Source organism: Microtus pennsylvanicus, chromosome 6, assembly GCF_037038515.1.
Source record: "Microtus pennsylvanicus isolate mMicPen1 chromosome 6, mMicPen1.hap1, whole genome shotgun sequence".
NCBI classification, from domain to species: Eukaryota; Metazoa; Chordata; class Mammalia; order Rodentia; family Cricetidae; genus Microtus; species Microtus pennsylvanicus.
This window is the reverse complement of record NC_134584.1, coordinates 15,088,687-15,112,154: the sequence shown is the minus strand read 5'-3', so window position 1 is coordinate 15,112,154 and position 23,468 is coordinate 15,088,687. Positions and strand designations below refer to the sequence as shown.

General features: G+C 38.3%; 1 protein-coding gene across 1 annotated transcript in view; it reads left to right on the top strand.

Moving 5' to 3' along the window:
- Marchf11 (membrane associated ring-CH-type finger 11) overlaps positions 1-23,468 on the top strand; it is a 91,313-nt gene that overhangs the window by 5,490 nt on the left and 62,355 nt on the right. The window lies entirely within an intron of this gene.

Here is a 23,468-nt window from a genome sequence, read left to right as displayed (position 1 = left end):
TGAGCAAAACATGCCACAGAGTGTCCGACACTTGAGTTTTATTTATTTATTTTTCTCATTAAGATTCAAATTCTCCCACTCGCTTGCTTTATGTTTCAGTTATGCTCAGTGGTAGGACCTAGGAGAAATTGAGCAGACACATTTACACCTTAATTGTTGCATCATTAGCAATAGGAGTTAATTAAGACATTTGAGGTGATTAAAATGCATTTTTCCCTCCTCCTTACTTACAGAATCTAGTTATTAATACACCCGAGATGATACATTAATGATATTTTAAAAGTAAAGGCTAATTCTGTTTTGAATCACATAATTATGTCTGAAAATTGAGATGCATGAGTATATAAGATCACCTTTACTTCCAGACGTTGGTGACATTACAAACTGATGAAGTCATGTTATAGCTTATGAATGCTGTCAGTGATATGAATCTTTGAGGTTATAACATTTAAGAGGTAACCATGGGTAAAACTCAGACTGAAGTGCCTCCATAAAAAATAGAAAAGCATACATACACGAGAAGTCCTAACAATATTATTGCACATATGAGTTAACTTATATTTAATAGTCTTGATCTTTATTTTCTTAGTGTTTGTGTGCATTTGTGTGTGCATGTGTACTTGTGTATGCGTGTGTATATGTGTGCGCGCGCACGTGTATGTGCATATATGCCATGCTCTTCTTGTGGCAGTTAGAGGACAGATCCCTTGTGGCAGTTGGTTCTCTTCTTATGTTATGTGAGTTTTAAAGATCAAACTTGGGTCATTGGGCTTGGTAGCAGGATGCCTTTACCTCTGAGCCATTTCTCCTGTAATGACTTATCTTCAAAAGGAAGCTCATGATGACACCTATTCCATATGTTATTTTGTACATTAGCTTCATAAATAAAAGAGACATGCTAAGAATAGTTGCACTTTCTCCTTGTCTGTCATCATTATTGCTTGTCCAGCCCGCTAAGTGATGGGGGTTTTGGTCTCCTTTGACAAGAGGTGCTTCTTGTTGCCTGTCTATTGTCACTAAACTGATGATGCTATCTTTCCATATAACCCTCTAAGTTTTATTTCTAACTAGTGAATACTAACTGTATAAATTTACAGGCTACAAAAAGATGCTTCATTGTGGAATGATTAAATATGGCTAGTTGATGTATTCACCACACCAAATATTTAACAAATCTTGCGGTCAGATTATCTAAAACACGATATCTTAGCTCTTTTGAAATACAAGAGAACATTGTTGCTGACAACATGGGGAGCCAGAATTTACTCTCTGCATCTAACTATAATTTCATACCCAGTGACCACCGTCTCCTCTTTCCCATACTCCAACCCCACCTCATCTTCTGATAATTGCCATTCTACTGGAAAAAACATCGATATTTTGTGGATTCCATGTATAAGTGAAGCCATATGGTATTTATCACCCAATTCCAGGCTTATTCCACTTAACATGAAACCCTTAAGCTTCACCCGTATGTGACAAGTGCAAGAGATTCTTTTTGTTTACTTTTGCTTTTTAATTCTAAATAATGTTTTTTTTTGTATATAGTCATCACAATATGTAGGTGTACAGATCTCTGTAACCAGGTGATTGCAAGTTCCCTTTTCTGTTTCATTTTTTTTCCATTTTTCAACACTATTCTTCACCTACATTTTCACTTCTTGCCTTTTAAAGGCAAAACACACCCCAGTTTCTAGCTGAACCCATCACTGTAAACTATTATCATGTAAGTCGTTTTGGAAGCACTGAGGTATGCTGACCTCAGTGTTGTAAGCACAGTTATAGCCCAGCTGTCCCTCCTCATGAATCTGATTGACAGCCATCTTGAGTCTTCATGTATTTGGAGATATGAGACCTTGAGAATTTTAAATGTGGTTATTTCACAGAATAGCTGTATTGAAAGTCAGAGAGCCATTGTAAATCTGTAGTGTGTATTGGCCCCATTGGCTGGATTGCAACTTCAGTGGGAAGTTAGGGAGCCTTCCAGGTTGTTGAAGGGCAATTACACAGGGTGACCAGCTGGAGAACCACAGAGAATCAGCTCAACAGGGAAATAGATGCTCCTCCCTCAAGCTCCCCTTCCCCCTGTGCCATTACCAGAACAGGGGAAAAGATGTGTACTGTCTACCGGGCTTGTCTCCCTGGGGAAGGACAGAGACTTGCATGCTGGCCAGTTACCTTTCAAAGAAATAGCACTCTGACCAATTTTACTTATCTTCCCTGGAGCTTCCTTTAAACACTCAGACTACACCCTGGGCCACAGTTCTCAGAGTGATAAGAATAACCTGAACATTGCCCACAAAAAAGGTCAGGGGCATGGGATTATTTTTCAGTTTTAAATGTATTACCAAAACACTGCAGTCCACCACAATAGGTACAAATTAGCAGTGTTTGTATTTATTTTATTCTAACATCCAGCTTTTAGATCTATTTGGGAGGCTTGGCTACTTTCATAAATGAGATACGAAGGAGATACTTTCACCTTCATTGAACCTCATAGTTAGTATACTGCACCAAGGGAAGTCTATGGATTATCATTAAAATTAACTGAGATTGTGGAAATTGATTAAGAAAATGTGAGAGCGTGGAACAATCAGCCTGGCATGTTCTCACTAAGAAACACCCCCAGCGCTTGCTCACGATGTCAGTGTGTCCATGTGTGTGCAACCTTGGCTCACTATGACTTTTTATCTAGTTGTTGCTCTTGTTGACATTTTCACGGGTTCAACAGAAGATGAGAAGCAGAGACAACACTTTTCATGATCATGTCCAATAAGAAAAAGACAATGTGCAGACCTATATTTCAGATGGATGATGTGCAGACCTATATTTCAGATGGATGATGTGCAGACCTATATTTCAGATGGATGATGTGCAGACCTATATTTCAGATGGATGATGTGCAGACCTATATTTCAGATGGATGATGTGCAGACCTATATTTCAGATGGATGATGTGCAGACCTATATTTCAGATGTATATGCTGGCATAACTTGTAGGCAGCTAAAAATGCCAAGGTAAACAGGGACCACACCACAGGACAATTTCTTTTCTTTAGAAATTGCCTTGGTTTCATTTATTTGCTAATTCTCAAGACATGTGAATCTTCATTTTACTCACTAGACAAGATTGATGATTCTCTGCTGAATGAAATATGTAGATGAGCTTTGTACACTACTATAGCTGTCAGATTTGCTGGAAAGCACTGTGTACGGTTGATCCTCCAGTTCGTCCCAAAGCCAGATGGCTCTGACGCAGGAGGAATGGGAGGGGAGGGGGGAGCATTTGGGGCTTCATGCTTTAAAAAACCTGTATAGAGAGAGGCTGACAGACAATGTAGATCAGATGGATAATACCTTCCAGAAATTTCTCCTTCACATGCATCTGTTTTTCCATATTTTAAAGTTTATCTTTCCTTTGTTTGGATAGTTTTTCTCTTATTCACTGTCTGTGCCTGTTCACTTACCTGCCTCTCTGAGAAAGGATCTATAATACAGATGTGTGAATCTATCAGAGAATATTTGAGTAGAGGACTAAAAGTATGTCTCTGACATAACTTCACTTGATGCCTGGTTATTTAAATCAGAGGACCAGAATAGAAAGTTAATTAAGCTCTGAGGGACATCATGGCCACTGCCTTAGCTTGGAAAGATCTGGAGACCCCATGTAGATGAATGGATGCGATGGTATTCCAGGGAAGTTCCACTTAGCAACACCAGAGTTTTAATTCCACTTAATCATAGTGTTTCAAGAAATGGTATTCCTTTGACTTTTCCCCTCCTTTCATTTTAAAATGTAAAAAATTGCAGTATATACAAAAAACAGTTACAGAGATGGGTCTTCACTGTGGTGGTCAGCAGTAATTCAAACAATGGAAGGTGAACTTGAGTGTCTCTTAGAGAATCCCAAGGACAAAGTGTTTTCAGTTTTAATGTTTACAACTTTAAGTAAAATCCTAATGAACTCACATTATTTAGAAGATGGGGACATTTCAGCTTCATAAAAGTATTACATATTGACTATCTCTAAATATTCAACCCCTTGTCCCTTCCAAGAAGTTTCCTAGTGTCTCAGACCACAGGAATAGTTTTTGTATCTGCAGAAGTGGAAGACGGAGCCATACAAGCCCTCAATAGCCTTGGAGGAAGGCATCCTCTCATCTCAGTGCGTCCTGGCACACATGCGCAGAGTGCTGCTAGTGGACCCATCCTGACACGACCCTCCAGCGTCTGCCACTCTCCCGGTGTCCTTCTGAATGCCCTGAGATTGAATTCCTGCAGTTTACTTAGGATTCTTAGACCTGGATGTCTAATGGGCATGCGTAGTCTTGAGTAGAACAAGTTTTAGAACAGAACACAACAGTGCTGGAAATTAAATATATTTTTGGTCACTTTGTGAATATTCAGTGAGTACTGGTGATAGGAACCAATAAGTGAGTGTGTGAATGCATGAGTGAGTGTGTGAATACATGAGTGTGTGAATACATGAGTGAGTGTGTGAATACATGAGTGTGTGAATACATGAGTGAGGGTGTGAATACATGAGTGAGGTGAGGGTGTGAATACATGAGTGAGTGTGTGAATACATGAGTGAGGTGAGTGTGTGAATACATGAGTGAGTTGTGAATACATGAGTGTGTGAATACATGAGTGTGTGAATACATGAGTGTGTGAATACATGAGTGAGTGTGTGAATACATGAGTGAGTGTGTGAATACATGAGTGAGCGTGTGAATACATGAGTGTGTAAACACATGAGTGAGGGTGTGAATACATGAGTGTGTGAATGCATGAGTGAGTGTGTGAATACATGAGTGAGGTGAGGGTGTGAATACATGAGTGAGGGTGTGAATACATGAGTGTGTGAATACATGAGTGAGTGTGTGAATACATGAGTGAGGTGAGTGTGTGAATACATGAGTGAGGTGAGTGTGTGAATACATGAGTGAGTGTGTGAATACATGAGAGTGTGAATACCTGAGTGAGTGTGTGAATGCATGAGTGAGTGTGTGAATACCTGAGAGTGTGAATACCTGAGTGAGTGTGTGAATGCATGAGTGAGTGTGTGAATGCATGAGTGAGTGTGTGAATGCATGAGTGAGTGTGTGAATACATGAGTGTGTGAATACCTGAGTGAGGTGTGTGAATGCATGAGTGAGTGTGTGAATACATGAGTGTGTGAATACCTGAGTGAGTGTGTGAATGCATGAGTGAGTGTGTGAATACATGAGAGTGTGAATACCTGAGTGAGTGTGTGAATACCTGAGAGTGTGAATACCTGAGTGAGTGTGTGAATGCATGAGTGAGTGTGTGAATACATGAGAGTGTGAATACCTGAGTGAGTCTGTGAATGCATGAGTGAGTGTGTGAATGCATGAGTGAGTGTGTAAATACATGAGTGTGTGAATACCTGAGTGAGGTGTGTGAATGCATGAGTGAGCATTTTAGCAAGGCTCCAGAAGCATGGCGGTTGTGTTACGTCTATAGGGAGACTTTGTCTTGAGGAATTAAAATTGCTTTTATTCCCTGAGTATTGGTTGGTTTTCTGTTTGCTGGCTGTTCGTTTTCCATTTGTGTTCTTAGATCTACTAGCAGTGAGATTCAGAATGTCTGGACAAATGTTTTCAGCTTTTTAGACCACAACAAAAAGCCTCAAAGCAATAAAGAGATCCATTTTTAGAACCTAGTTTTAGAAGAAAAAAATCTTCCGGAGAGATATATCCACTTTTTAAAAAACTTAAAATGTCATGAAAAGAGACTCAGTGGAAATGGAATTGCTATGTGTGACACACTTGCTTTCTTGAGACTGTCACTGGTTGAAGGGTTTCACATAACATTTGCTTGGAGAATTTGAATAATTTGTTGGAAACTTCACTGTGTGCTCATAGCTGTGGATGAGCTACCGAGAAAGTCTACTGGATATAACTTTTTGCTATGAAATCTGCCACCTGACTGAAAACAAGGCTACATTTTTTGATGCGTGGTTTGTACCACTGTAACCTAAGTTCAAAGATGATTTCTGACTGTGGGGCACACTACAGCAGCAGGGGGAAAGAAAGCAATGGGAGGGCTCTTTCCTCCCTGCCTGTTTCCTGCTTTACCTTGACTATGACTTGGCTGTGCTGTGACTAAAGGGACCAGAACAAAGGAAACTCAGCTCCCTCTATTCTTGGGCCTTCTGAGAATAGAGAGGATGATGTGGAGGACAAACTGGGAGTGCACTGGACCATTCAGAGTGGCAGAGAGTGGCCCGATGAGCAGATAATCACTACAATTACAAGAAAATGCATGGCCAATTCAGAGGACTCTGCTGAGAACAACTGTATTGTGGCTTGTACTTTCTGTATCCTTGGATATCTGACAGTGTGTCCCCTGTGAGCGTAACTCATAATTCAACATCTGTTCCATGTGATTTATGCAAATAAAGCTTGGTATCAGCAAAGGTGGACTGCAAACTGTTGTGTGGGTGGATAGGAGGAAACCTAGAAGAAATGAGTACAGGCAAACACAATACAGGGACATAGGAAAAAGACATTTCTTGCTCCATCATCCCTTAGGTTTGACATGCTGTGCAAACTTGCATCTAATATCCTACTCTGTTTCTATTTCTATTTTTATCTCATTAGTTTGTTTTGATTGGTGACACATGGGCAATGTATTTCAATCGGAATAATGGAGGTTCTTTCCTCAATGTGCCTTTTGTCTTGTGTCATTTTTTAGCCTGTTGATTACATGCAAGTGGCCGAGAGCTTAATTTGGGTTGGGGGTGGATGACCTCCTCAAGTGTCTAGCTCTTATTCCAGGAGGTATTTGGGTATGACTTTGCTATATATGGTCTTGCAGTTGTGCCAAATGGCATCTTCTTCCTCAATTACCATTATGATACTGAGCTTCAGATAAGTAGGGAACTATTTCAAGATACTTACGCAGGCTCGGTTTGTTTAAAAGATTCTTAGGAAAGGATAACATCTTTCACAAATATCAGGGGACTTTATGGTTTTGTGAAGAATGTTTCACAAGTTACTGTACTTAACTTCTCTGTGTTACAGTTGCGGATTTTCAGATGAATATGCATTTAAATGGCCTATTAGTTTCTTTTTAATGAAGTGCATGAAAAACCTGTTAATTAAATAGAAAAGAGGACAGGGTCTCTTTTATTCATTATTTGTTTTATTATTGGCCCATCTCTTCCTTAAATTTCTAAACATCATCTTTCCATCATTTTTATGTGCAGAGAAGAGAAATTTCCAATGAATATTCTAATCCCTTGGAGAGAAGGAGAGGGAGTGGCCTTTGCCTGTGTAGCATTCCTCAGGACCAAAAATGCCCAGCCTCAGATCTAGAGGTTGAATTGAATTTTGATAGCACAGCTTCTTCAAGCTTCCTGCTGTAACATCTTTCTTTCATAGCCCAGTTCAGGAATCGTGCAGTAGCTTCTGTGGGTTTCATTTTAGATCGAGACAACTTGAGCAGTTAAAGAAGTGAAAACAAAAACATATAAAATGCTAGGCTGGCTAACGAGATTCCATGGAACTCTTCTGAAATTCATTGGGTAGCTTTGGGCTGTGTGGTTCTCAGGCTATGGAGTACAGAAGACACAGACACTGAAACATTTCTGAATGATTTAAAGGATGAGTGATGACTGCCCCTTTCTTCTATAAGTCTCCTCTCTGACCTGCTACTGATGAGGCTAATATCCATTACAGAAAAAGACTTAAAAAAGAATCATGCCTCCTCGTTTGGAATATGATTAAGTTCCATTCTTGTAAGTTGCAAGAAGAAAAGTACCATCTATTTCTCAAGCTGCCTATAAGGAAATTCCCCATCAAGTCACCATGAGCGATGAGTGATGCAGATATCTAATGTGAGCATGCTGATAGCTTGGGAATGGATGTGTGACAATTAATAGTGTCAGTTTCACAAAATTGAGACTCAACTAAGAGAGAATCCTGTGGGCATGCCTGTGAGGTATTATCTAGATTAATTTAGACTCTGGGAATGTCTGTGTAAAAGTGCAAAGTTAGATGTCAGGACCATGGGACCTCCTCTAAAGAAAGTAACAGGATCAGAGTAAAAGATGCTTAGGAAAGAGGCTGTGGGTCCTACAGGCAGCAGCTGGAGGTGTGGGTGTGCTACAGGCAACAACTAGAGACGTGGGTGTGCTGCAGGCAACAGCTGGAGGCGTGGGTGTGCTACAGGCAACAGCTGGAGGCCTGGGTGTGCTACAGGCAGCAGCTGGGGGTATGTGCTTCAGGTAATACCTGGAGGTATGGGGATGCTCAACTCCCTTCAAACCAAGGTGATTTCATCCAGCTGTAGCATTTGATGTTTTCCCTGCTGGGATCTGGTCTGATCCTTGTTTTACTCCCTTTTTACCTATGTAGGTGTTAATTCTGTGCCATCATAAATTGAAGTATACAATTTGCTTTTGCCTGTGTAGGAACTCATAGTTAAGATATTGTTTGAATTTCATATATGAGAATTACTCTTCTATCTCTTACACAGTGTTGGAAGTCTTAAAGTCTTTGAAGACTTCTAATGTTGTACAAATGCAGTGTGAGAGTGCAGTAAGCCTATGGAGACAGGGGTAGAAAGTTATAGGCTTAAAAGCGATGTGCTTGAGTATCAAGCTGATATAGGGTGGAGTTGTGATAGCTAATAATTGTTCATTTAACAGGATTTAGAGTAACAGAAGAGACAAGCATCTGAACATGCCTGTGAGGACCTATTGTGATTAAGATAGTTTCTGGCCATGCCTGTTAGGTTAACCAAGCTGTAAGGATCCACCATGCATGTGAGCTGCAGTCCTAGACTGCATAAAATGGAGAAAATGAGCTGAGTGGTGAACTTCATCTTTCCCTGCTTCCTGATGCATGATGCTGTGTGACCAGTTGCTTTAGGCTCCTGCCACCTTGAGTTGCCTACCAGGATAGGCAACTATTATGGTTAGTATGAATTGCCAACTTGAAGAAGTCTAGACTTGCCCAGGAGATAGACCTCTGGGCATGCCTGTGGAAAGAGTCTGAAGTTAGCTGATACATGAAGACCTGCCTTAACCATGGACAAGACTACTTGGTTATGGGATTCTGGATTTTATAAAGTGGGGAAAAAGGCAAACTGAGAAAGAGGAAATGCATTCATTACTTATTCTCTGTTTTTCAATTATGGATATGATGTTTCCAGGCTGTTTGAGCTCCGGCTGCCTTGGCCTTCTTAAGGGATTGAACCCCTAAATTATGAGCTAAGATAACCTTTTATTTTTTTCTTCATTGATTTTTAAAGATATTTTGTCATAGTAGCAAGACAAACAATTAATACACATATGTTTATTTTTGGCCCGGAAGGTGATTTTACTCGCGTCCCAGAGGTAACCACAGAATATTCCATCATTATTTTGTACTATGTGCTATATAATCAATACTTTGTGATTGACTAGTTTTTCATTTATGTATCAATTATAAAGCACTGTCGTAAGCCCTGGAGTTGGCAGGTTTGTTCAAGCCAGTAGGGTCTCTGATTCTAGAGCTGAGATCATTAATAAGAGGAACAGAGATAACTATTTTTAAAAATCAACAAATACTTGTTATACCCTGATTATAAAGTTATCAATTTAGAGAGCCCAAGATTTACACCCAGGAGTTCCTATGTGCTTTTTAATTTAATTTTTTCTTTAATTTTCTTTAAATGTTTTAATGTTTTCTTTAATTTCTAATGAACCTTCTGTGAACATGTGTTAACTTATACATTCTTGTAGTTGTCCTCATCAACAGTTTGTGAGGGAGCTGTCTGGGTTTTTTTCTCTTAGTTTGTTCTCTTTCCATCACCCATGACCTGGTATGAGAAATGAAGAATTTAGAGATTAACTTTTACAAGTAAATAGAAACACAACACTTACTACTGTTTTAATGTAGCTAATACCCTTTGTAACTCTAGACTCTCCAGAGGAGGATGCCAAGTTGGCAGAACTAGCCATTGTCATTTATGCCATTCCCCTTAAAAATCGCCACATATCGTTTACAAGGGTTGAGATAATATGAGGATTATTGTAATATCATTGAAAGAGCATAGACTTTGGATATGCAGACCAGTGTCAGCTCAGCCACTTGCCAAACTGTGTGCAGAGCAGAAATACCGTGTCTATCAACTCTTTAATGCTACTGGAATGACTAAATCAAATTAAGTATTCATAGATGGCTAATTATATTATACCTTGAAATTACTTTTAATGCTGGTTTTATAAGGTAGTGATAAGAAAACGGGTAAAATATATGATCTTTTTTTGACAACTGTAAATTTTTCTCACTGAAGCACATAGGATGAATGGCTTTGGAGAGTTCAGTTGTCTCTTTGAATGTACAGTAGAAACTTGACTATTTGGAGAAAGACTGTGCTCTGATGTTCAGCATAATATAATTGAGATATATTAAAGTGTCTTGAATGACTTGGCCACCATGAAAGACATGCATTGACTTAAGGAGTGGGAAATGACTTTTTCTGTTGCTCCTGCAGCTGTGCAAATTGATATTTGGGCCTCCAGAATCCATTGGAAAATAAATGGATTTCATTTATCAGTTTAGTGGGATTCTGGACAGCCCATGCTGTTTTAACATCTCTGCCACTGATAAAAAATATAGATATAAAAGGTTCTGGAGTGTGAGAATTCCTCCATCTTCAGAAAATTTTCAATAGCATGGAGACATTTTGTGTTTGATCTTATGGTATTTGATTAACACAGATAGACTAGTTGCTTCCCCAAATTTGATGGTTCAAAGCATTTTTAACTCAATATCTTCAGATTTTAGAGTGTACAAGTGTACCTTGGCTATTAAGTCTTTTATTCAGAAGAAAAGCAGCAGTCATGTCTTAAGGAATGAGATGTTTGTTATGGATACAGGCAAGAAGGAGGAGTGGTCATTCATAGGGAATTATTCTTCATGAGCCCTTCTCTGGGTTTCTTGTGTTTTGTTGGTTTCATATTGGGAAAGTTTAAGCCACCTTTTAAAAGGTTAAAATTATTTCCAAATAAATCAGTGAATTATAGAGTAAACCAGTCTATAAAGCAAGAAAACCCCATGTTGCATCTCTTTCTAGGTTGGTGGCAGATAGACTTCCCTGTGCAACTCTGCCCTCTAGTGTCTCAGAGGAGCCATGGTCATAGTGTTCTTGGGTTCTGCTGGAGTTCTGAGTTAGGGTCTCTGTATTTTTCTCATGTTCCTTGGAAATGAATAAGCCAAGATTAAATCTGAAGGTTTTCATTTTAAAATTAGAATTTATTTAAGATATTTTTTTAAAAAATCAATGTTAAAAAGATGTATCATCTACCATTGCTTACCTAATAAGTGTAAATGAAAATTTTCTATTTGTTTTTAATCAAAACATTTTATATCTATCATCTATCTATCTATCTATCTATCTATCTATCTATCTATCTATCTATCTACTAGTCTTCTTGTTGGTGGGGTCAAACTCTTCAGGCATTTTTGGAATAATTTTTAAGGCAATTTAAGAAAAGAAAGCCTGTGAACTTAGGCAGAGTGTAAATTCACTTGCATTTATTTTAGGAAGGACATTCAATTATTATTGTTATTGTATTTATGGATGGGGTATGTTTAAAGATAAGGTAATTATTAACACCTAATAGTATCAGAATATCTGTGATATACTGAAAATCAAACTGATGAACAAGGCAGACATTCTTTAACAACATAATTATCTGGTCTCACATGTATAAAAGTGACTACTGACCAATAATTGGAAAGACTTTATTATTTAAAAGAGAAACTGATCTCTTCTTAGCTTCTGCGTTTTCATTTTCAAAGAAAACATTTTACATTGCTTGGGGCCACACGTCTAAAGAGAATTAGATAAAACACCATTTTAATGATGTAAAGCTTATGAACGATATTTGAAAATGGGGCTTTTTTCATCACTACTGATTGTTTTACTAATGGCAAGCCGTCATGCTTGAGGGAGGACTGTTTTCCAGGCGGCTTTAATTTTTAGTTAAGAACCAGCCGAACATTAACTAAACTGTAACTTCTGAGGCACCGAGCATCTCTGAGGTACTTTCATGGTGAGCAGATGTGTGACGGATATTTCTGTATAGTTGTGAGTCCCTAGTGGTATATCCTGGAGATAACAGAGATATCGAAGGAAGAAGGAGGAGAGACATGAATCATTTTACTTTTCTAGGTGGGACATACAATTTAACGTTAGAGTTACAATGCATTTTAACAACTTGAACAGTTTGTTTTAGGCAAAAATTATTTGTCTGCAAACACATTTAAATTTTTTCTTTTCAGATTAGTGAAGCCAAAATTTCTCTTGGCTTGAGGCACCAAAACCTCAGTCATTTAAGGGCATTGTTCTAAGAAGCCCGTTCATCTGTCCCCACCTTTCTGACTGACTCACTAATGTGCCAAGAAGTGTATGGAAGTGTGGCAAACAGTGGGAACATTGCTGTCTCTGTCAGGGAAATCCATTTCAACTCTGATTTCAGCCTTGTATTGGGGAAGCCACGGAAGTGGGGCTGAGTTTAGGCATGCAAATGTCTATTTGATGATAGTGTTTCATAACATTTATTGAACCTATTTTACTCATTTACATAAACTTTTCAAGATGGACCACTGGATTTCGGCTGCTGAGAGCATTTGTTGATGTATTTTTGTCTTCATTTAAAGTTAATTACTTTATGGGCAGATAAAGATTACACATGCTTATCTTGTAAAACAGTAATATATATTTACATTATATATATATATATATATATATATATATATATATATATATATAGTGTGTGGAGGCTAAATCAAGCTAGACACACACACACTCAACATTTGTTGTGAGAATCCTTAGAATCTACCCTTTAGCTATTTTAAGAATACATCACTATAGTACTGACTATAGTCTCTATAGAGCGCTTGAACTGGATTCTTCCTAATTGAAAATTAAATCCTTTGGCCAACACTCCTGGCACATGGTGAGTATGATCTATTTTCTCCTTCTTAGTTCTGCATCATCAGATTTCACATAAAGGAGAGATCATATGATATTTGCTGTGTTTGTGTGTGTGTGTGTGTGTTTGTGCATTCATGCTTGTGTGTGGCTTATTTCACTTAACGTAGTATCTCTTGATTCATTTATGTTATAATAAAGAGAAATTTATTTCTCTTTGTTTATGCAAAGCTGATTGTATATCATTGTTAGATTTTGGAAATAGGTGATTGACTCAAGTAGAAACTGGGATGGAACACTGGAGACTGAGGAGTTTATTAAAGTGTTATTAATGCTATGGACAGACAGAGGAACAAAAACATGGTAAGATAGTTTAGGTCCCAACACCAGAGAGAGATATCATGGCAAGGTCTATAAATATATTCAAGCCCATGTGGAAGATGAGGGAACATCTTTTTATACCTTTTGAGCAATGAGGTTTGAAGCTAGAGTCTCTAAGTCCCAGGCAGAAGGGAACAAATGTATACTTTCTTTGATGTAGACTGAGTTTCCAGGTGATCGTGACAGAGGCAGGTCTAGAAGTTCAGGATTGACAAGTAGTGTCCAATATGATACCCGAGAGTGTCTGTGAGATGAGCCATGCACAGAGGCTGGATTCTAACATGACATTCTAGTCACTATGTGTAGATGCCACATTTTCTCTATCTATTAACGTGCAATAGATGGTCACAGGTGGATTCCCTATCTGGTTGCCAGGAATAATGCTGTAATGGACTGTGTTGGTGCAAGTAGCCCTTATAAGTACCAAATGAATTCCTTTCTTTTGGAGCATACCTAGTGTTAAGGTTCTTGTTTTCTACTTCTGGAGCAGTCTTCATGCCTTTACACGGTTATATCATCCTTAAACACTGCGTGGAGATGCCTTGCCTCTATATTCTTTCCCTCTATAATCTTTTCAATAATAGTCATTCTAACAGGTACGAAATGATGACTCACTGTGGTTTCCTTACATTTCCTTGATGAATAGAAATGTTGAACTTTTGACCTTTTCAGATATATTGACTTGGGTCTTTTATTTCCTTACTATTACCTGCATGAATGCATGGATTACAAATATTTTCTTTCATTGTGTAGATTGTCTCTTTATCCCAATGGATAGTTTCCTTTGCTGCATAGGATCTTTTAAATTTAAGTTTCATTATTATTTATTACTTCATTTTTCATGTCTGTGGTTTTAGTGTCTTATCTAAACAAACCAACATTTACGTAAGCAACTCATAAACTCAGTGGGTCAGGCTTCTCCTGACTTGGCCTTCTTTCTCCCAGCATTCAGTTTAATTTTCCTTGCCTAGCTCTGTTCTGCCCCGCTATAGGCTTAAAGCAGTTTCTTCATTAGCCAATGGTATTCACAGCATACAGAGGGGAGTTCCACATCAACTGGGGGAGGGTGAGATGAGAGAACGTGATGGGGTGAAAATGACTGAAATTCTTTATACGCAAGTTTGAAACTGTCAAAGAATGAAAAACCCCTTCTGACTGTGAGTTTGAAAAGACCTGTGAGACAGGCATACTTATCCTCCATGGCACTAGGTACCACAGAGTTCTCTCCATGCTTAGCGTCTAATGTTCTAGAGCATTTCATCAAGTACTTCCACATGTACTAAGATAATATTTGTATTATTAATTGTATAAATGTCATGTGTCATATTTATATGACACATAAGCTGAACTTTTCTCACATTCTGAGAATAAACCTCACTTTATCTTTTGATATTCTGTTGCGTTTCATTTGCTGGTATTTTGTTGGTGATTCTCATCAGGGATATTGGTAACTTTCTTTCCTCATAGTGTCTTTGTATTACCTTAAAATCTCAGCACCATGAGCAGTGAGTTGCCAACATCAGACGTTGTCGTAGAGTTTAAAAGGATTGGCAACAGTATAAATATTTGATAGATCCAACAGTCAAGCCATCAAGTCTTGGGCTTATTTAATTATTTATTTGGCTACTGATGCAATCTCTTTACTAGTTATTGTTAGATTCATATTTCCTATTTTCTTGTAATTCACTCTTGGTGGAATATGAATCCAGGAAGTTACCTGTTTCTTGGGTTATCCATCTGTTGGCACACAATTGCCGAAAGTCACCCTTTAGCCTGTTTGTCTTTTAGTAACATCATTTGAAACACTTTTGTTTCTGATTTTCTTTTTATCCCAGTTTATCTAATATTTTTTATTTAGTTTACCTTTTCACAAAAGAATTCTTACTTTATTGGTTTTCCATTTCATTGTCTTATGTAGACTTATTTAATTTAGAGTTATATGATCTTTTTTTTCTTACCAATTTTTTTATTTATTTAAAATTTACATTTGTATAGTTTGCTTATTTCAAATGGGTGTAATTTAATTTTTTGCCATTTAATTTGTAATTTGATTCCTTTTATTAATTGAAATTCACATTTGATTTTGTCTTTATGTTATTATTTTCTTGTGCTGGGAGGGATGGCCAACAAAGGCAATGGTCTTCATTATGAGTATATTCTATATCCCTTTGTATTATTTGGACTTAGTTTGATATATTTCTAGATCCTTGAAATGTGGTGTTATTGAGGCCTTTTCTTGATAGAGAAATTTATCACTATAAACATTTTAGATCTCTTTTTGCTGTATCCTATATAGATTCATATACTGTCCTTTGTCTTATGACATTTTTGCATTTCACTTTTGATTTCTCCTTTAATGTGTTTGTTATTCAATGCCCATGTATTTTGGAATTTTCTTAAATTCTACCATTAATGATTTCTGGTTTCTTTTGATTGTGGTTGAAAAACATACTTGATGCTATTTTCATTTGTGAAGCTTGCTCTGCAGCTTAAAATGCAGTGCATTCTGGAGAATGCTGCATGTGTGCTGTGGAGACACTCTATGGAAATAACTCTACTAGTTGGTTGGGCTTATTTTGTCTGAAGTATATTTGAAGTCTGATGTTTACTTATTGACTTTTGTCTCAGTGTTCTGAGCATTGCTGAAAGTGAGTTACTAAAGTCCTAAATGATTGTTGCATTAATCTAGCTCTCCCTTCAGACTTATTAATACTTCTTGTGTGTATGCATTTGCTCTGGTATGACGTATATATCTTCCAATTGTTAAAACGTCTTGATGAACTGATCCCCTTCATAATATATAAAGAGCTCCTTTTTTGTATAGTTTGTGCATTAAAGTCTATTTAAACCCATTTAACTTAGATGTAACCTGCAAAAGACATTAGTGAATAACTATCAAATGTATTAGATATAAAGATGTACAAATAATGCTTTTGCTCTACTGGAAATTGGAATATATTTATAGATCTGTTTAATTTGTACAGACTATTTAGAAAGTTAAACATAACATCAACACAAATGGATACAGTTAATTGTTAGTCATATCTTTCAAGGGCATGTGTTTTAGTTCAGGCAACTTGAATAATATTTTCTACCCTACTTCAATAAAAAAATAACATGACACTTATTATGAAAATATTCTCTTTCTCTCTGTAGCAAGTGAAGGCAGTAAATGAAATAAATACACGGTAAATTGAAAGCTGGTTTGTATGGTCAATAAAATGTTCTCAATAGTTAAGCCTTTATGTCCATGCATAGCGTACTATTTTGTATGACAATGTTATAATACTAAAAATAGTTCATGTTTTAATAAAGGGTCTGTTCCAAACTGAAAACGTTCAATGGCATAGCATAAAGTTTCATTGAGTAAAGAAAGGAATACTTAAATTAATGTGTGTGTGTGTGTGTGTGTGTGTGTGTGTGTGGTGCTTTCTGTGCTGGGCATTATACTCACCTAAACATCTCTAGGCAGACCCTCACTGACTGAAGAACAGTCTCCTCACGAGGAGTTAAGATGTTCCACACAGGTAAAGGCAGTTTCAATTTAGAGTTCAAATACAAAGCCTTTTAAATAAGGTACTGACTGTATAGGTGGCAGTTTTATGATAGAAAATTGGTATATAACTTCTCATCAGTTTTGAGTCAGAATCTGTCCGGTACTTTAGAAGCGGGAGAGTTCATTTCTCATATCTTATCAGAGAGCCTGGTAATGGAATTCCTTCTCAATGTTTGATGAAAACCAAACAAAGTCCACAAAACGCTGCTGCTGTGATTAGATTATAGTCGATATCTTTTGTGGCAAATGTATCTAGGACTCATACAAAAAAACTGCTCATTCATGTGGATACTCATGAGTTAAGGCTTACTTCTTTGCACAGTAAGTGGCGGTGGAAGCTGATGGGATTTTTAGGCAGGTGTTTATTGTTTTTAGAGAGGTATGTTACTTTTAGGAATGAAAACATTTTAAGGATATAGTTAAAATCATTCGTAGTGAAGGGCCAGAGTATGTTTCTATATCCCACCACATAAACACTTTTCAAGCCAACTAGGTGAAAGTTGGTGATCCCGGATAAGGGACTCCTTCCTATATTACAAACTTCACGATCCGAAACAAACCCTAGCTCCTGAGAAGCTGGCAGTGTTGACAGCTGCCACTTAGGGAGCGCTCATGTGCTGTGTGTTCTCAGAGTGCTCGGTAGGACTGACACACCTGAAATGTGTACGGGTGATCAGTTTAGAAGTGCATTTCTCGCTTTGTACCCAGAGTCATAGGACCAGCCAGAACTTCTGAAATTAAAAGCTTAAGTCAATTTGGAGAAATAGAAGATTCCCATCCATTTAGAGAGTTCATGAAGCACTGCCCAACACTATGAGATTTGGATTAAATCTCATATAGTCTATTGATTCATTTCTAACTACACAACTAATTCGAAACAGTATAAAATTGTTGACAGTTTACAAACCTAGAAAACAGACTAACCAGTGTAGTAGAAACAGGTAGGATCTCTCCTTCTCTCCCAGGCCTCAACCTATCTATGATTCCTTGGGGAAATCCTGAGAAAAGGAAAGGTCCACAGACTTTTCAGACTTCTGCAGATGTGTTAACATGTGTATCTGTGTGTGTGTTTACTTGTGCTGTTTGTCCCTCCTCACGGGAAACCCCTACATGCGGGCTGCCTTCTCAGTACATATGTTCCTGCTTTGTTCAACGAATGTACTGTATTATTTAGAATGAATTTGGCAGTTGCATTGCTTTCCTGTTAGCAGCACCTAATATTCACTCTTATAAAGGTAAAATCATGAGTTCTGTATGCACACAGGGATCCTTGCTGTGGGACCACATCAGACGGGGAAGGGTTGGATTTTGCCCACCATCAGCACTGTAGGAGCCTGCGTTTTCCATCAACATTTGGGACAGTGCTTGTCTCTCATATCCTCATGGTCAAGGAAATCATAAATAGTTAATTATTACTAAATTATTAATGCTACATAAAAGTGATACTCTGCTATTTTAATTCTCATTTCTCTAATCAGACAGGCAGAATGCTACTTCCTGGGTTTGCTGGCCATCAGTATGCCTTCCTTTTGTGTCATTTGTATAAATCCCATTCTTTAAAGACAATCTTTTGTTAAATTTATTCGTTGTCAGTTTTATACACATATATGGTGTTACCCTTCTGATCCCATCCCCCTCCGCACAAGTCCCTTTTGTTATGTTTTGTGTAACACTGACTTTAACGGGGTCTGTCCTGGTGAACATGAGCTATCTTTTGGGGCCTGATGGGCCCATCAGCTAGAGACAACAGCTGCCTCTCTGCCCCCTCCTACTGTCTGAACTACTACTCTGTAAGGATGAGGATTCCACTCTTGTATCACTGAGAGGAGTTCATCCTCAAGTTTGTCTTCTTGTCTACCATGGCCACTTTAGTGCTAGATACCACATCCACATTCCTTGGTGGGGCACGGAGAGGAGAAAGACAATTCCTCCAGACACATCTAGCAATATCCAGGGAGCAGTTCTCAGAAATTGCTTACAGTACTTAAAATGATATCTCATGAACCACAACTTATTCATATGATCATGTCTAGAGAGAAGATAAACCCAAATGTGCTGTATTTGTTCCAGTTAACATGAGATCTACTGAAGTAAACTTCATTAGTTCTTTATGAAGAGCTGGGTGAGCAGATACTGGGAAATTATCACTCTCCACTATAGCCAGTGCTATCAACACACATCCATTAATTAATAGTTCAATCTATTCCAATCTCTTGTTGTGTGAATACTGCACTTAGCTTTGGATGTGAACTTCGCAGCAATACTTATCTTTCAGCTTTTCTACATCTTAATACACAACACCACTTCTCCTGTTTACTATTGTTTAAGAGCCTCTCAGTCACACCCACTTGAATGCAGAGGGGCAGCCATGTTTCCTGGTATGGCAGTAAGGCCTTCAGGAAGCTAGCTGAGCTGCCAGGCCTGTGCTCACTCCTTTCTACTTCCTAGGACTGGTTATGGGGCCATAGTCATTCCTGCTTTCCCAGCACAGACAGATTCCTGCTTCTGTCCCTTCCCTGAGGAGGCTTCTTTCTTACTTTTTAATTCTTTCACTCTATTCTCCACATGGAGCAATCCCTTCTAGATTTCTTAGGCATATTCAAAGTCACTGTCTTCCAAGCTGTTTGTTACCATCAGTCTCTGGGCCATTGTTTCCCTCACCTCCTTCTTAGAACCCCCTTAGCACTATGTTAAAATATTCTATTTTCATTTTTAAATTATACATGTCATGGGATATATATATATATATATATATATATATATATATATATATATATACACACACATAAATGCAGATGCCCTGGAAGTACAGAAACTGCTGGGTTCTCTGGAGCTAGGAGCCATCGCAGTGGGTGCTGGGAACTGTACCCAGGCCTTCTGCAAAAGTAGAACATGCTCTTAACCATTGAACTATTTTTTTGACTTTAAGAATTGAACTGTATCTGTCTTTGCTTCAGGAATTTGGATGTAAGCTTTTGTGTGTGTGTGTATGCTACTCTGTGAGACACCTGAGGACAGGATTTGTGTTTTTCTCTTCCTGTCTGTATGCAGAGCAGAACACTGGACAGCACACTGATAACCGGAGCTGACAGATGATTTAGTGTACATACATGTATGCACTTAGTGCCAAACAGTTATTTCAGACAATCTAAACAATCATATTACACTCAAGAAATTTACACTTTGTGTGGTCCAAATAACATTATTGGTGATTAATCATAGTAGTGACTGGAGAGATACGTTCAGTTCAGAGATAGCACGGCCAGCAGCTAGTGGCAGGGAGCACTAGAGTCCAACCCCAGCACATCTATGTATCTAGTTGATTCCTTCTTAGCCAAGTAGAGGAAGCAGAATTCAGGACTGATGCCAACTGCTGCAATTTGTTCAGGGCAGTTTTCTCATAGACTCTGGGAGCCGGTGGTGAGATATCTTGGCTACATTTGTGTCTCCTTTGGAGTAGGAGTTGAGGGTCTGATTCTGCTCAGATGATGTTAGGAGGTGATTGACTGGGCCATCCACAGCTGTTCTTGTCTCATTGGTGATTAAATCCTTACAAGACAAAACCGGGTTCTGGTAAAACCCAAATGAATCCTGAGGAAAGGTAGGCTGGTGCTGGTTGTATTTTAAAAGATGAATTATCAGAGTTTGCAATGATTTGTGATATGGGCTGCGTGAGACAAAATTATTCCTATTCTAAAGAAATACTAAAATCACGTTTTATTAGTATTATGTTCCATGGCCTAGAAACCTGACCTAAGTCTCATTAGTTGATAGCAGTAGACATTTGCTATATGGCTGGTCAGGCAGGAGCTGTCTGGTCTGTACCATCACCACTGTGTGTATACTGGTTAGGGCACATTCTTATGGATAAATGCAAAGAATGTACTTGGCAAAAATATTTCTTCATAGTAGGACAGGGAAGTAGAAATTAAAAATATAAAGCTCGACTACAAACCTCAGACTTCATGAATGGGATACTGGAAAAAGAGCAATCCCATGCTGGCATCAAAACACTAGTGCTCTCTCCAAGGTTACTTCAAATTATTGTGGAAGAGCTAGATAATTAGGAAAGGACCACACACACACACACACACACACACACACACACACACACACGACTATGCTCATGTTAACGGGAATGTTATCCTTTTCTTCATTCTTAAATTCCAACAAAACAAAATGAAAAAGCAACTTATTTTATTTCTGTCCCCTTCTTTGGTTAATAGTTTCTTTTTCTTTTTATAGGTTTACTAGCAATATCAGGGTAGGATAAAATGTATAACCAGTTTACTTGTGGTTATCAATGGAGATCTGGAAGTAAAAATGAATTTAATTACATTTTTAATATCTCCAGATGTGTGTGCATAAGTGAACAATTGCACTTATGCACACAAATACAATATGCTTCTGAATGAAAGATATAAGACAAAAGGGTGATAACTTTATTCTGTCAGGATATTAAAAAGTTAGAACAGTCTGAAAAGTGAGATGTGGCAAAGAAGTAGTATGGGAACTAACTGGGCTTTGGCTGTAGTTACTAATGAATTGTCTAGAAATGTTTGTTTGAATATAAAGCTTATTGCACTATGTCTCAGCCTTCCACTTCTATACTCCTGTCCCCCTAGAATTTAATTTTTGTCTCTAAACATTAGTCCAAATGGCCCACCTATTACCTGAAGATTTCTGTAGCTATCTATATGTTAGCTGTAATGAATAAATTGACTCCTTAACAAAAATCAGAAGAGGGAGAATCAATAAACTGTTTGCCTTGCAGAAGCACAGACTTGAGTTTGATACTCGGTAGTAAAATAAGAAAAGTTGGGCATGGTTACATGCTCCTGTAATTCCAGTGCTGGGAGGGAGGAACAGGCAGTTCCATTGAGCTCACTTCACAGCCAGCTTGATTTATTTAATGATTGATAGGTCAAGTGAGGGAGCTCACTCAAAACAAGGCGGCCAGCTCCTAAGGAACAATGTCTAAAGTCTCTATACACACATGTGCATATACACCAACTGTGGGGTTTGGAAGAAAACAGCCCCCCAAAAGGAGTGGTCCTGTTAGGAGGTGTGGCCTTGTTGAAGGAAGTGTTTTCTGTGGGGGTGGGCTTCGAGGTCTCTTTTGCTCAAGCTGCCCTCAGTGTGACAGTCAGTTGACTTCCTGTTCCTGCAAGATGTAACACTCTCAGCTCCAGCACTATGTCTGCCTGCATGCTGCCATACTCTCTGAAACTATAAGCAAGTCACCCCAATTAAATGTCTTCTTTATAGGAGTTACCATGGTCATGGTATCTCTTCCCAGAAATAAAAACTCTAACTAAGACACCAGCACTCAACCACAGACAAACATAGACCAACAAAGAGACAAACAGATGGACAGACAGACAGAGACATACACACACACACAAAAATACACACACACACATACCCGCACAGACGCACAAGCACACACATATAAAATTATAGAATTGACTAACCTGCAAAGAAGATGAGATGGAGGTGAAGGTGTGAAACCAAGAAGACCACCCCAGACCCACCTGGGAGACTGGCTGTGGGACCCTGATGGCTGCAGAGGATACTTGACACCAAAGTATCAAAGAAGACAAGGACAAGATGGAAGAGAGGCCTGACTTAGTATGATTTGAGGACTCAGAAAGCACATCAACTTAACTTATCCTACAGTTAACTCTACAGATTGCTTGCTGTGTAAGTAATTAACTAACATGTGCGACATTTTCCAGTTATCAGTGAAACCCATTTCTTTAAACTCTTTGATAGGACTGTAACAAGATACGTCTTGGCCTTACATGCCCACCTTCTTTCAATTAGTTGGACTGGGAATTAAGTTTCTGCAACGTGAATGATAAAGGAGATCTTTGAACCCAAATGAGTAGCTGCCACAGTGTTTGCCACATTACCCCACTGTGAAGTCCCTCACCTGTTTCCATGATTTATTCCTTGAAAAGAAGCCAGCATGTGAAATCTGTGCTCAAAGTAGAAGATCTTTGTTTAAATGTGTTCAGCTTTCTTCAACTAACCTACACCACAAATTTCTGTTTGAATCTATCCTAACCCAGAAGGGAAGGCTTTCCCCGTGGGTTTCACAGGCGGCCTCTTCCCATACTATCAGTGGTCACTTTCACTTTGCTGGTTTTGTATGTTGAGCACATGACATTTGAAATCCAAATCAACACTTAAACTTCACTAGTTATCCCCAGCTTTCTATTCAATTTAGATGTTTGCCTAACAGACTGAATACTTAGATAAGAAACTGAATGCTACATTCTAGTAACATTCACAGCATTTTGTATTACGAATTTATAGACTTCTATTTGGCAACAGAAGATCCCCATGTGGCTCTTAGATTTTGACATATTTTTCCGAATTCAGAGCCACGTGACTCACCCCTGTGTATTCCTCTGTGTGCTCAGTACACAGATTGCAATGTGTTGCTTTGATAAAGAATCAGAAGGCACGGCTTAACTAAACACTAAACCCTCAAATCAATCAAGCAGGCTGATGGGAAACAAAAGGGAAGATTAAAGGATGAGAAAGAGAGAATAGCAGCGAACAGACGTTT